The sequence below is a fragment of the Elephantulus edwardii genome, unplaced genomic scaffold (genome assembly GCF_000299155.1).
Source record: "Elephantulus edwardii isolate Elephantulus edwardi_28Jun2011 unplaced genomic scaffold, EleEdw1.0 scaffold00011, whole genome shotgun sequence".
NCBI lineage: Eukaryota > Metazoa > Chordata > Mammalia > Macroscelidea > Macroscelididae > Elephantulus > Elephantulus edwardii.
In genome coordinates, this window is record NW_006399761.1 from 29,345,324 (window position 1) to 29,354,738 (window position 9,415).

Genomic DNA, 9,415 nt, shown 5'->3' on the forward strand with positions numbered 1-9,415 from the left:
GACAGCTTCCGTTTGCTTGGCTCTACAATCAACACTCTTGGTACCAGCAGCCAGGAAATTAAAATATGAATTGCTTTGGGAAAATTTGCTGTCAGAGACTTCTCCAAAGTACTGAAGAACAATTATGTCAGTCTGGAGACTGAAATATACCTGATACAGGCCATGGTCTTTTCAATTACTCGCTATGCATCAGTGAGCTGGACAATGACTAAGATATAAGGAGAATGGATGCCTTTGAGCTGTGGTGCCAGAGAAGAGTATTGAATATACCATGGACTGCTTGGAGAACAAACAAGTTTGTCCTGGAGACACTAAAGCCAGGCTCCTCCTTGAAGACAAGGATTCTGAATCTTTGTCTGACACACTTTGAACATGTTGCAAAGAGGGATCAGTCCTTAGAGAGGGAGAGGCAACACAAGAGAGGAAGATCCTCGATGAGATGGATTGATTCAGTGACTAGTGAAATGGGGATAGGTGTATCAGAAATAGGATTGGCACAGGATAGAGCAGGATTTAGGGTGACTCAACATCACATAATAACAACAACAACATGGACAGACCAGATTTTATCATGGCCATTTTACAAGTTTCCTTTTTCTGTTGCTTCTGATTACTTTGATCCATCCGCTTTACTTTGTTGTCTCTGTAAAAGACTCCCCTTAGTATTTCTTGAAGGATTTGTCATTTCCATATATTCCTTAGGTTTTGGTTTTTCTGCAAAATACCTAATTCTCTCTCCTATTTGATGGACAGCTTTTACGGGTATACAATCCTGGATTAGCAATTGTTTTCTGTATATGCCACAGCACCATATTCTTACTCACATGGTTTCTGTTGAGAAACTAGAGCTTAATCAAATTGATTCTTCTTTGTAGGTGACTCACTGTTTTTCCTGTGCTACTTTTAGTATACCATCCTTAACTTTAATTTTGGAGAATTTGATCATGATATATCTTGATGTTTTTCTTTTGGGGTCAAGTCTGTTTTCAGCTTGTTGAGTTTCTTGAATGTGTATTTACTCATTTTTCCCTATATCTAAGAAGTTTTATTTTAGTATCTCTCACACAATTTTCTCAGTATTCATCCCCAACCTATTTGTAATTTCTGTTATAGTATACTCAGAAAACCCTAAATATTCAGCAAGAAAACTACTGGACATAGTTGACCAATTCAGCAAAGTGGCAGGATATAATAATCAATTGGATTTCTCTACAGTGACAAAGCGAATAAAAATTAGACCTAAGAAAAACAATACCCTTCACAATAGCTAATCAAAAGATTAACTACTTGGGAGTAAATCTAACCAGAAGCACAAAGGATCTATTCAAAGAAAATTACAAAACATTACTACAAGAAACAAAAAGAGACCTGGAGAAGTGGAAGAATTTCTCTTGCTCATGGATAGGAATTCTCAATATTGTGAAAGTGACAATACTACCAAATGTAATTTACACGTTCAATGCAATCCCAATACAAATACCAATTTCATTCTTCAACGAGATGGCAAAGGCAATCTCCAATTTCATTTGGAATGCAAAGAAATCCAGAATAAGCAAAGCACTCCTTAGAAAAAGAAACAAGGTAAGAGGTATCTCACTCCCTGATTTCAAACCCTATTACACTCCCATGGTGGTCAAGACAACATGGTACTGGTACAATGATAGGCACATAGGTCAATGGAATAGAATTGAGAAAACAGAAATCAGACCATATACCTATGGTCAACTTATTTTTGACATGGAGATAAAGTCAGTTAAGTTGGGAAATGACAACCTTTTTTAACAAACAGTGCTGCAGAAATTGGAAAATTATCTGTAGAAAATTCAAGCAAGATCCATACTTCACTCCCTACAAAACAACCAACCCAAAGTGAATCATTGACCTAGTACTAAAACCAAGGACTACAAATTTCATTAAAGAGAAGCTTGGAAGAAATTCACAACATAAACAGTCTTCTAAGCATCAGGAAAAATCTACAACCAGGAGAGGATAAAGTAGATGAATGGGACCTTCCAAGAATACAATCCCTATGCACATCCAAAAACTTCTCCAAGAAGGTAAAAAGGGAAACCACTGACTGGAAAAAAAAATTTGGTAAATGACATGTCAGATTAGAGACTAATATCTAGAATTTATAAAATACTTGAGCACCACAACAAGATAAAGGTAAACAACTCAGTTGGAAAATGGGCACAGGATATGAACAGACACTTCACCAAAGAAGACATTGAGATGGCCAACAAAGACATAAAGAAATGTTCAAAATCCCTGGCTCTAAGAGAGATGCAAATCAAAACAACTATGAAATATCATCTCACCTCAGTCAGAATAGCAAAATTTAACAGAACAGCAAACATCAAATGCTGGCGAGGTTGCAGAGAAACTGAAACCCTTATTCACTGTTTGTGGGAATGTAAAATGGTTCAACCACCATGGAAGGCTGTATGGCACTTTCTCAAAAAGTTGTAAATAGGAATACCAGTTTATGCAGCTATTCCACTACTGGGAATATACCCTAAAGAAACTAGAACTGCCACCCAAGAAGATATATGCACACCCAAGTTTATTGCTGTTTTATTCACAATAGTAAGGAGTTGGAAACAATCCAAGTAACCATCAACAAACAAATGGATAGAGCAGCTCTGGTACATTCACACAGTGGAATACTAAACTGCATTGAAAAGCAAGGAACTCGTGAAATATTATACAAAATGGGTGACCTTGGAGGATATTATGCTGAGTGAAATATCTCAGTCACAAAAGGACAAATATTGTATAGGGCCACTGTTGTAAAACGGGACTGACTTTGGAGTTGAGGGGAGACTGAGAAAGAGGGAATAAATAATGTATACTGCATTGAAACAGATGAGGGAGGGAATTGTTTAAAAGGAATATGTGATTAGGTATTATTGTCATGACAATAGTCCAGAATAAAGGCTGCATAGTGGAGTGGACTTGTGAGGAGGGATTGTGTAATAATAAAAGAATATTTTCTTTTACTTTTCAAAGAGAGAGTGGGCAGTGAGAAAAGTGCAACAATGAATGACTGGAAATCCAAAGTCTCTGCAAACTTTCAGTATAATTAATGTAATTTTTTTAAAAAGAAAATCATTATGAAAATGAAGAAATTTGTTGTATAATGACTAAAGGCTCAATTAAGAAAATCTATTGAGCCTTTAATCACCAGTCAATATCTACACATTAAATGAAAGACCTGCAAAATGATGGTTAACAAAGTTGAAGAAAGAAATAGACACCACCACAATAGCAGTAGGTGACTATAATACAACACTATCAAAAAAGGACAGATCAATTAAAAAGAAATTTCACGAAGATGCAGAAGAACTGAACTACACAATTTTATTCAGTGTATTTCACTCAACTTAAACGCATCTTACTCTCTTTTCGAGTGCACATGGTGCATTCTCCAGAACCGATCATGTTTTGGGACACAAAGTCAGCTTAAACAATTTTTTTAAAAAAAAAAAGAAATAATACAGAATATCTTCTCAGATCACAATGCCATAAAACTGGACACTGACAACAAAAGGATAAAAGGGAAAAAAATGTAGAGGTTAAATAAGATCCTATTTGAGCACTGCTGGATTACAGAAGAAATAAAAGGTGAAATAAAAAATATCCTTGAAGCAAATGAAAATGCAACATACCCAAATCTCTAGGATACAAAGTGCTAAGGAGGTGGTTCATACCAATAATAAAATACATAAAAAATACCAAAAGTAATGATTTAATTCCTCCATCAGATACAAACAACAAGTTAATCCCTCCAGAAGAAAGGAAATTATTAGGACAAGAGCTGAAATCAATGAGATAGAAAACAGAAAAACAATTGAAACCATCAACAAGACCAAGACATGATTCTTAGAAAGGGTCAATAAAATAGACATAATATTGGCAAATTTAAGAGAAGACACAGGTGACATCACATCAGGACCAGTTAAATTAAATTGATAATAATGGAATATGATGAAAAGCTATATTTTTATAAATTTGAAAACCTGGAGGAAATAGGCAAATTCCTAGAAACCGACATCCAGCCTAGATTGACATAGAAAAATGTAGACCACATGAACATAATCATCACAAAAGAAAAAATTAAGCATGTTATAAAGAAGTCTTCCCCTTGAAAAGTGTCTAGCTCAGATGGCTTCGTGGGTGAATTCTACCAAACATGTAGATATGAAGTATCACTAATTCCACTTAAATTATTTAAAAAAATAGGAAGAGAATAAATTATCTCAGAGTCATTCTATGAACCAAGATCAGGGAAAGACATTTGCAAAGGAGAAAGCCAATATCTATAATGAATAAAGATGCAAAAGTTCTTACAAAACTTTGACCAAGAGAATCCAACCGTATCAATATCTATATCTAAATAAATATAGATATAGATATTCATCATTATCAAGCAAGATTCATAACAGATATGCAAAGATAGTCCAACATAAGAAAAACTATTAATATATTTCATCACATTTGTAAAGTAAAGGACAAGAACTAACCACATAATAATTTCAATTGCTGCAGAATAGTCTTTTAACAAACAACCTTTTTCTGATTAAAACACACAACAAAATAGGATTACAGCGGAATCTTCTCAACATACTTAAAAATATGTAAGAACCAACATAATTCTCAATGGAGAAAAATTAATCCTTTGCAAACAGGAACCAGACAAAGATGCTCACTGTCACCATTCCTCTTAAATATTGTATTTGAAGTACTTGACAAGAAAATAAAATACAATAAGGGACATTCAAATTGGCAAAGAGGTGATAAAACTGTAGCTAAAGAAATACAATATGATAGTATATACAGAAAATCCCAAATAGTCAAGAAAAACTTTTAGACTCAGTAGAACAATTTAATACAGTGACAGGATACAAAATCAATATACAAAATTCAGTAGAATTTCTCTAGAGTAACATAAAAAACAGAAAAGAAAGCTAAAAAAAGCAATACATTTACAATAGCTAACCACAAATTGAAATACACCTAGCTAGATATACAAAAGAACTTTGTAAGGAAAACTACAAAATACTACTACAAGAAAGAGTAAGAGACCTAACTAAATAGAAATGTATTCCCTGTTCATACCTAGGAAGACTCAGCATAGTAAAAATAACAAACCTCACCCCCCTACCCTCCCCACAAGTTCACAGTCCACTTTACTATGCATTTATTTTTCCGGAATCTTGTCATCAAAATAATACCTAATCATACATTCCTTTTAAACAGTTCTCTCCCTCATCTGTTTCAATATTGTATACATATTTATCCCCTCTTTTCTTAGGTTCCCCCTAACCCTGACGTCAGTCCCATTTTATAACAGTGGCCCTATGCAATATTTGTCCTTTTGTGACTGAAATATTTCACTCAGCATAATGTCCTCCAAGGCCACCCATTTTGTATAATATTTCACGAGTTCCTTGTTTTTCAATGCAGTGTAGTATTCCATTGTGTGAATTTACCAGAGCTTCTCTATCTTTTCATTTGTTAATGAGCACTTGGATTGTTTCCAACCTTTGCTATTGTGAACAAAGCAGCAATAAACATGGGTGTGCATATATCTGCTTGGGTTGCAGTTCTAGATTCTTTAGTAGATATTTCTAGTAGTGGAATTGCTAGATCAGATGGTATTTCTATTTGAAACTTTTGGAGAAAGTGCCATACAGCCTTCTATAGGAGTTGCACCATTTTACATTCCTACAAACAGTGAATAAGGGTTCTAGTTTCTCCACAACCTCACCAGAATTTGTTGTTTGAACAATTTCTTCAATAAGACATGTTAGCAAAACTGGACACCTACTTGAGAAAACAAAAACAATATTCACATCTCACATTATACACAAAAATCAACTTAGGGCAGATCAAAAGACCTAGGGGTAAAACACAAAACAGTCATCTCATCCCAGTAAGAATAGCAAAATTCAACAAAGCAGCAAACAACAAATGCTGGCGAGGTTGTGGAGAAACTGGGACCCTTATCCACTGTTGATGAGAGTGTAAAATGGTGCAACCACTCTGAAAGGCAATATGGTGCTTTTTCAAAAAGGTGGAAATAGAAATACCATTTGACTCAGAAATTCCACTACTGGGAATATACACTAAAGAAACCAGAACTGCCACCCAAGCAGATATATGCACACCCATGTTTATTGCTGCTTTGTTCATAATAGCAAAGAGTTGGAATCAACCCAAGTAAGTGCCCATCAACAAATGAATGGATAAAGCTGTGGTATACTCACACAAGGGAATACTATACAGCATTGAAAACAAGGAAGTCATGAAAATACAAAAAAATGAGTGACCCTGGAGGACATTATGCTGAGTGAAATATCTCAGTCACAAGAAAAGATAAATACTGTATAAAACCGTGTTATAAAACAGGACTGACATCAGGGTTGGGGAGAAACTAAGAAAAGAGAGAATAAATAATGTACACTGCATTGAAACAGATGAGGGATAGAACTCCTTAAACTGAATATATGATTAGAAAGTATTTGCATGACAACAGCCCAGAATAAGAGCTGTGTAGTAAAGTGGTCTGGGAAGGGGGAGTTGTAGAGCAATGAAAGGATTTTTTATTTTTTTATTTTATTTTATTTTTAGGAGAAAAGTGAACTGGAGGGATGGTTGACCTGGGAGGAAACTGTGCAACAATAAATGAATAGAAATCCATGTTCTCTATAAACTTTCATTACAATCTCAATTTTAAAAGTAAAACACAAAACAGTAAGGATCATAAGAGACAAAATGCAACCAAACTTAGAAACTCTAGCCTATGGCATAAATATACTTGCAAATATAATGCATAATCAGGAGAGGACAAAATTGAATAATGGGACCTTAAAAAAAATCAAGTCCCTTAAAAAAATCAAGTCCCCATGTCCGTCAAAAACGTTTTTCAATATAGCAAGAAGAAAATCTGCAGACTGGGAAAAAAACATTTGATAATGACATCTCAGAAAAGGGTCTTACGAAAATTTACAGAATACTATAGGGCCTCCACAAAGACTGATAACCCAGTAACAAAATGGACAAAATACTTATGTCTCATAACATGCCTGGAAGCAGGAGTGGCATCCACTTCCTTAACAACATGCTTCTGGAAACTATGAATTTGGATAAATGCTGATAATTATAGAAAGGCTTCAGGCCTTTTGTTCAAAGGATCACTGTGCGTCATGCATGCTCAACTCGATGGCAATCAACAACAACAACAAAATATCATGCTTACCTGTTGAAAGTTGAAGATTAGGTAATTGACATACATCTTTGAATTCCTACATCTCTTTCCCTTCTATTTTTCATTACTTTGGAGTAGCAGAGAAGACAGTAGCTATTGCTGTTGAGTCTATATGACTCCTGGAACCTTCCCAAATATTAGGGTAAAATTGAATTAGGGTTTTCTTAGGGTTTTCAAAGGTTATAATATTAGAGAACAATGCCAGACCTTTCTTTCATAGTTACTACTGGGTGGATACAAAACATAAACATGAGGTTAGTAGTTAAGTCCAATGTTGAAACCAACCTTAGAGAAAAGCATGTCATTCCCCATTAAAATAGTCACAAACTAGAGTGAACTTCAAATAAAATCAGAATTTTCATAGTTAAAATAAAAGGAATACTCTTCTCTTCTCACATTGATCTCTGTAGGGCAGTAATTTTCTTATAGATTGAGTGCTAGACTTCTGAAATGCATACTCACAGTCCTGAGTAATTACATCAAAAATTAAATATTTAGTGGAGGCTGATGTGTGAAGCGGTTGGATTCTGGGAGGTAGGATGCTTTGTGTTGGTTGAGGGTCAGATGTGGTTTTTATTTCGTTCACTATTGTGTGTGAACTGACTGGATTTCCTGGATTTAGCTAACAATGAGCTGTGGGCAAGAAGCTGCTTGTTTTCGCGTCAACAGGATCTGGTGGAGGGCCTTTGTATTTAAAATTTGGATGGGCCATTGGTATTAGTTTTGTTTGGACTAACATTATTCTAAGTGATACAGCACCCGTTTGTTAATTTGCTGTGCTGAGGTGACTTGTGGTTGCTGTGAAGATGAATGAACACTGTGCCTCTGGTGTGACAAATGTCATAATAATTAACCATGATAGACAGTGTTTGGTGAAGCTCCCGGATTAAGACAGGCTTCGAAGCAGGAGTGGCATCCACTTCCTAAACATGCCTCTAGAAACTCTATGAACTTAGAGAAACAGCGATAATTATAGAACAGCGTTCACGCCTTTTGTTCATAAGGTTGCTATGAGCTGTGTTCGACTCGACAGCACTTAACAACAATATAAAGATAGAAATCTGCTGTCATCAGTTAATAATATTTTTGGTAACAATATTAAACTCTTTTTAAGTAGCTATAATAAAGATCAGTATAACATGCATGTGTATATAGAGAGCACACACACATATACATACAAGTGTGTGTGAGCATTGGTTAAATATAGGTGGACATTCATCAGGCAATACACTTTTAGCATGCAACTGTAGGTATTCCCCACTGTGAGTTATGGCTCATATAATAATTTGCCAGCTGAGTAGCAGACTAATGATTTGCAATCAACATTGCTTTCTCCTGATTCAGCTCATACCTCAGCTTCTTCACAGTATTCATTAAGCAATTTTTTTATATTTATGCTCGACTCTTATACTTTATTTTTCTACTACTGTGGTTAACATGAAGGAAATCACTGACAGCTTAGTTTAATCATGGCAAAGAAGAGACTCAATTCATTACTTATTTGTTTATGTTTTATTATTTGAAAATTGCCTGTGACTGAATAATGCATGATGATCCAATTTGTTGTGTTCTTCGGTATTGTAGTTGATGGGGAAAGGGCAGCATGAAAGGGCTTCAGGATCAAATCAGGGGCAGTGAGATGCAAAGTGATGAGGTAAAAAGCAGATTAGAATTGTCTTTGCAAAAGCCAGACAGGAAAGATAAAAAATTGAAATAAACCAATATAAAAAGATTTTAAAACTACTTGTTAGGGCAGAAAAAAAGCCATCAATATTGTTGTTGATGTTATTGTTAGGTGCTGTCGAGTTGAGTACTCCTCATAGTGACCCTATGAGCAAAAGATCTGAAACCAATTCTATCCTGTGCCATCCTCACACTTCCCAGCATCATGTCCTTCTCCAAGGAATATCCCCTCCTAGCAACATGCCTGGAATATGTGAGGTGAAGCCTCGTCATTCTTGCCTCCAAAGAGTACTCCGGCTGCACCCTCCCCAAGATGTGTTTGTTTGTTTCTTTGGCCAATCATGGGATGTTCATTGTTCTTCTCCAACATCACAGCTAAAAGATGTCAATTCTTCTGTCATCCTTCTTCACTGTCCAGCTCTCAGATGCATAGCAAGTGATCAGAAAACCTAAGGCTTGAAT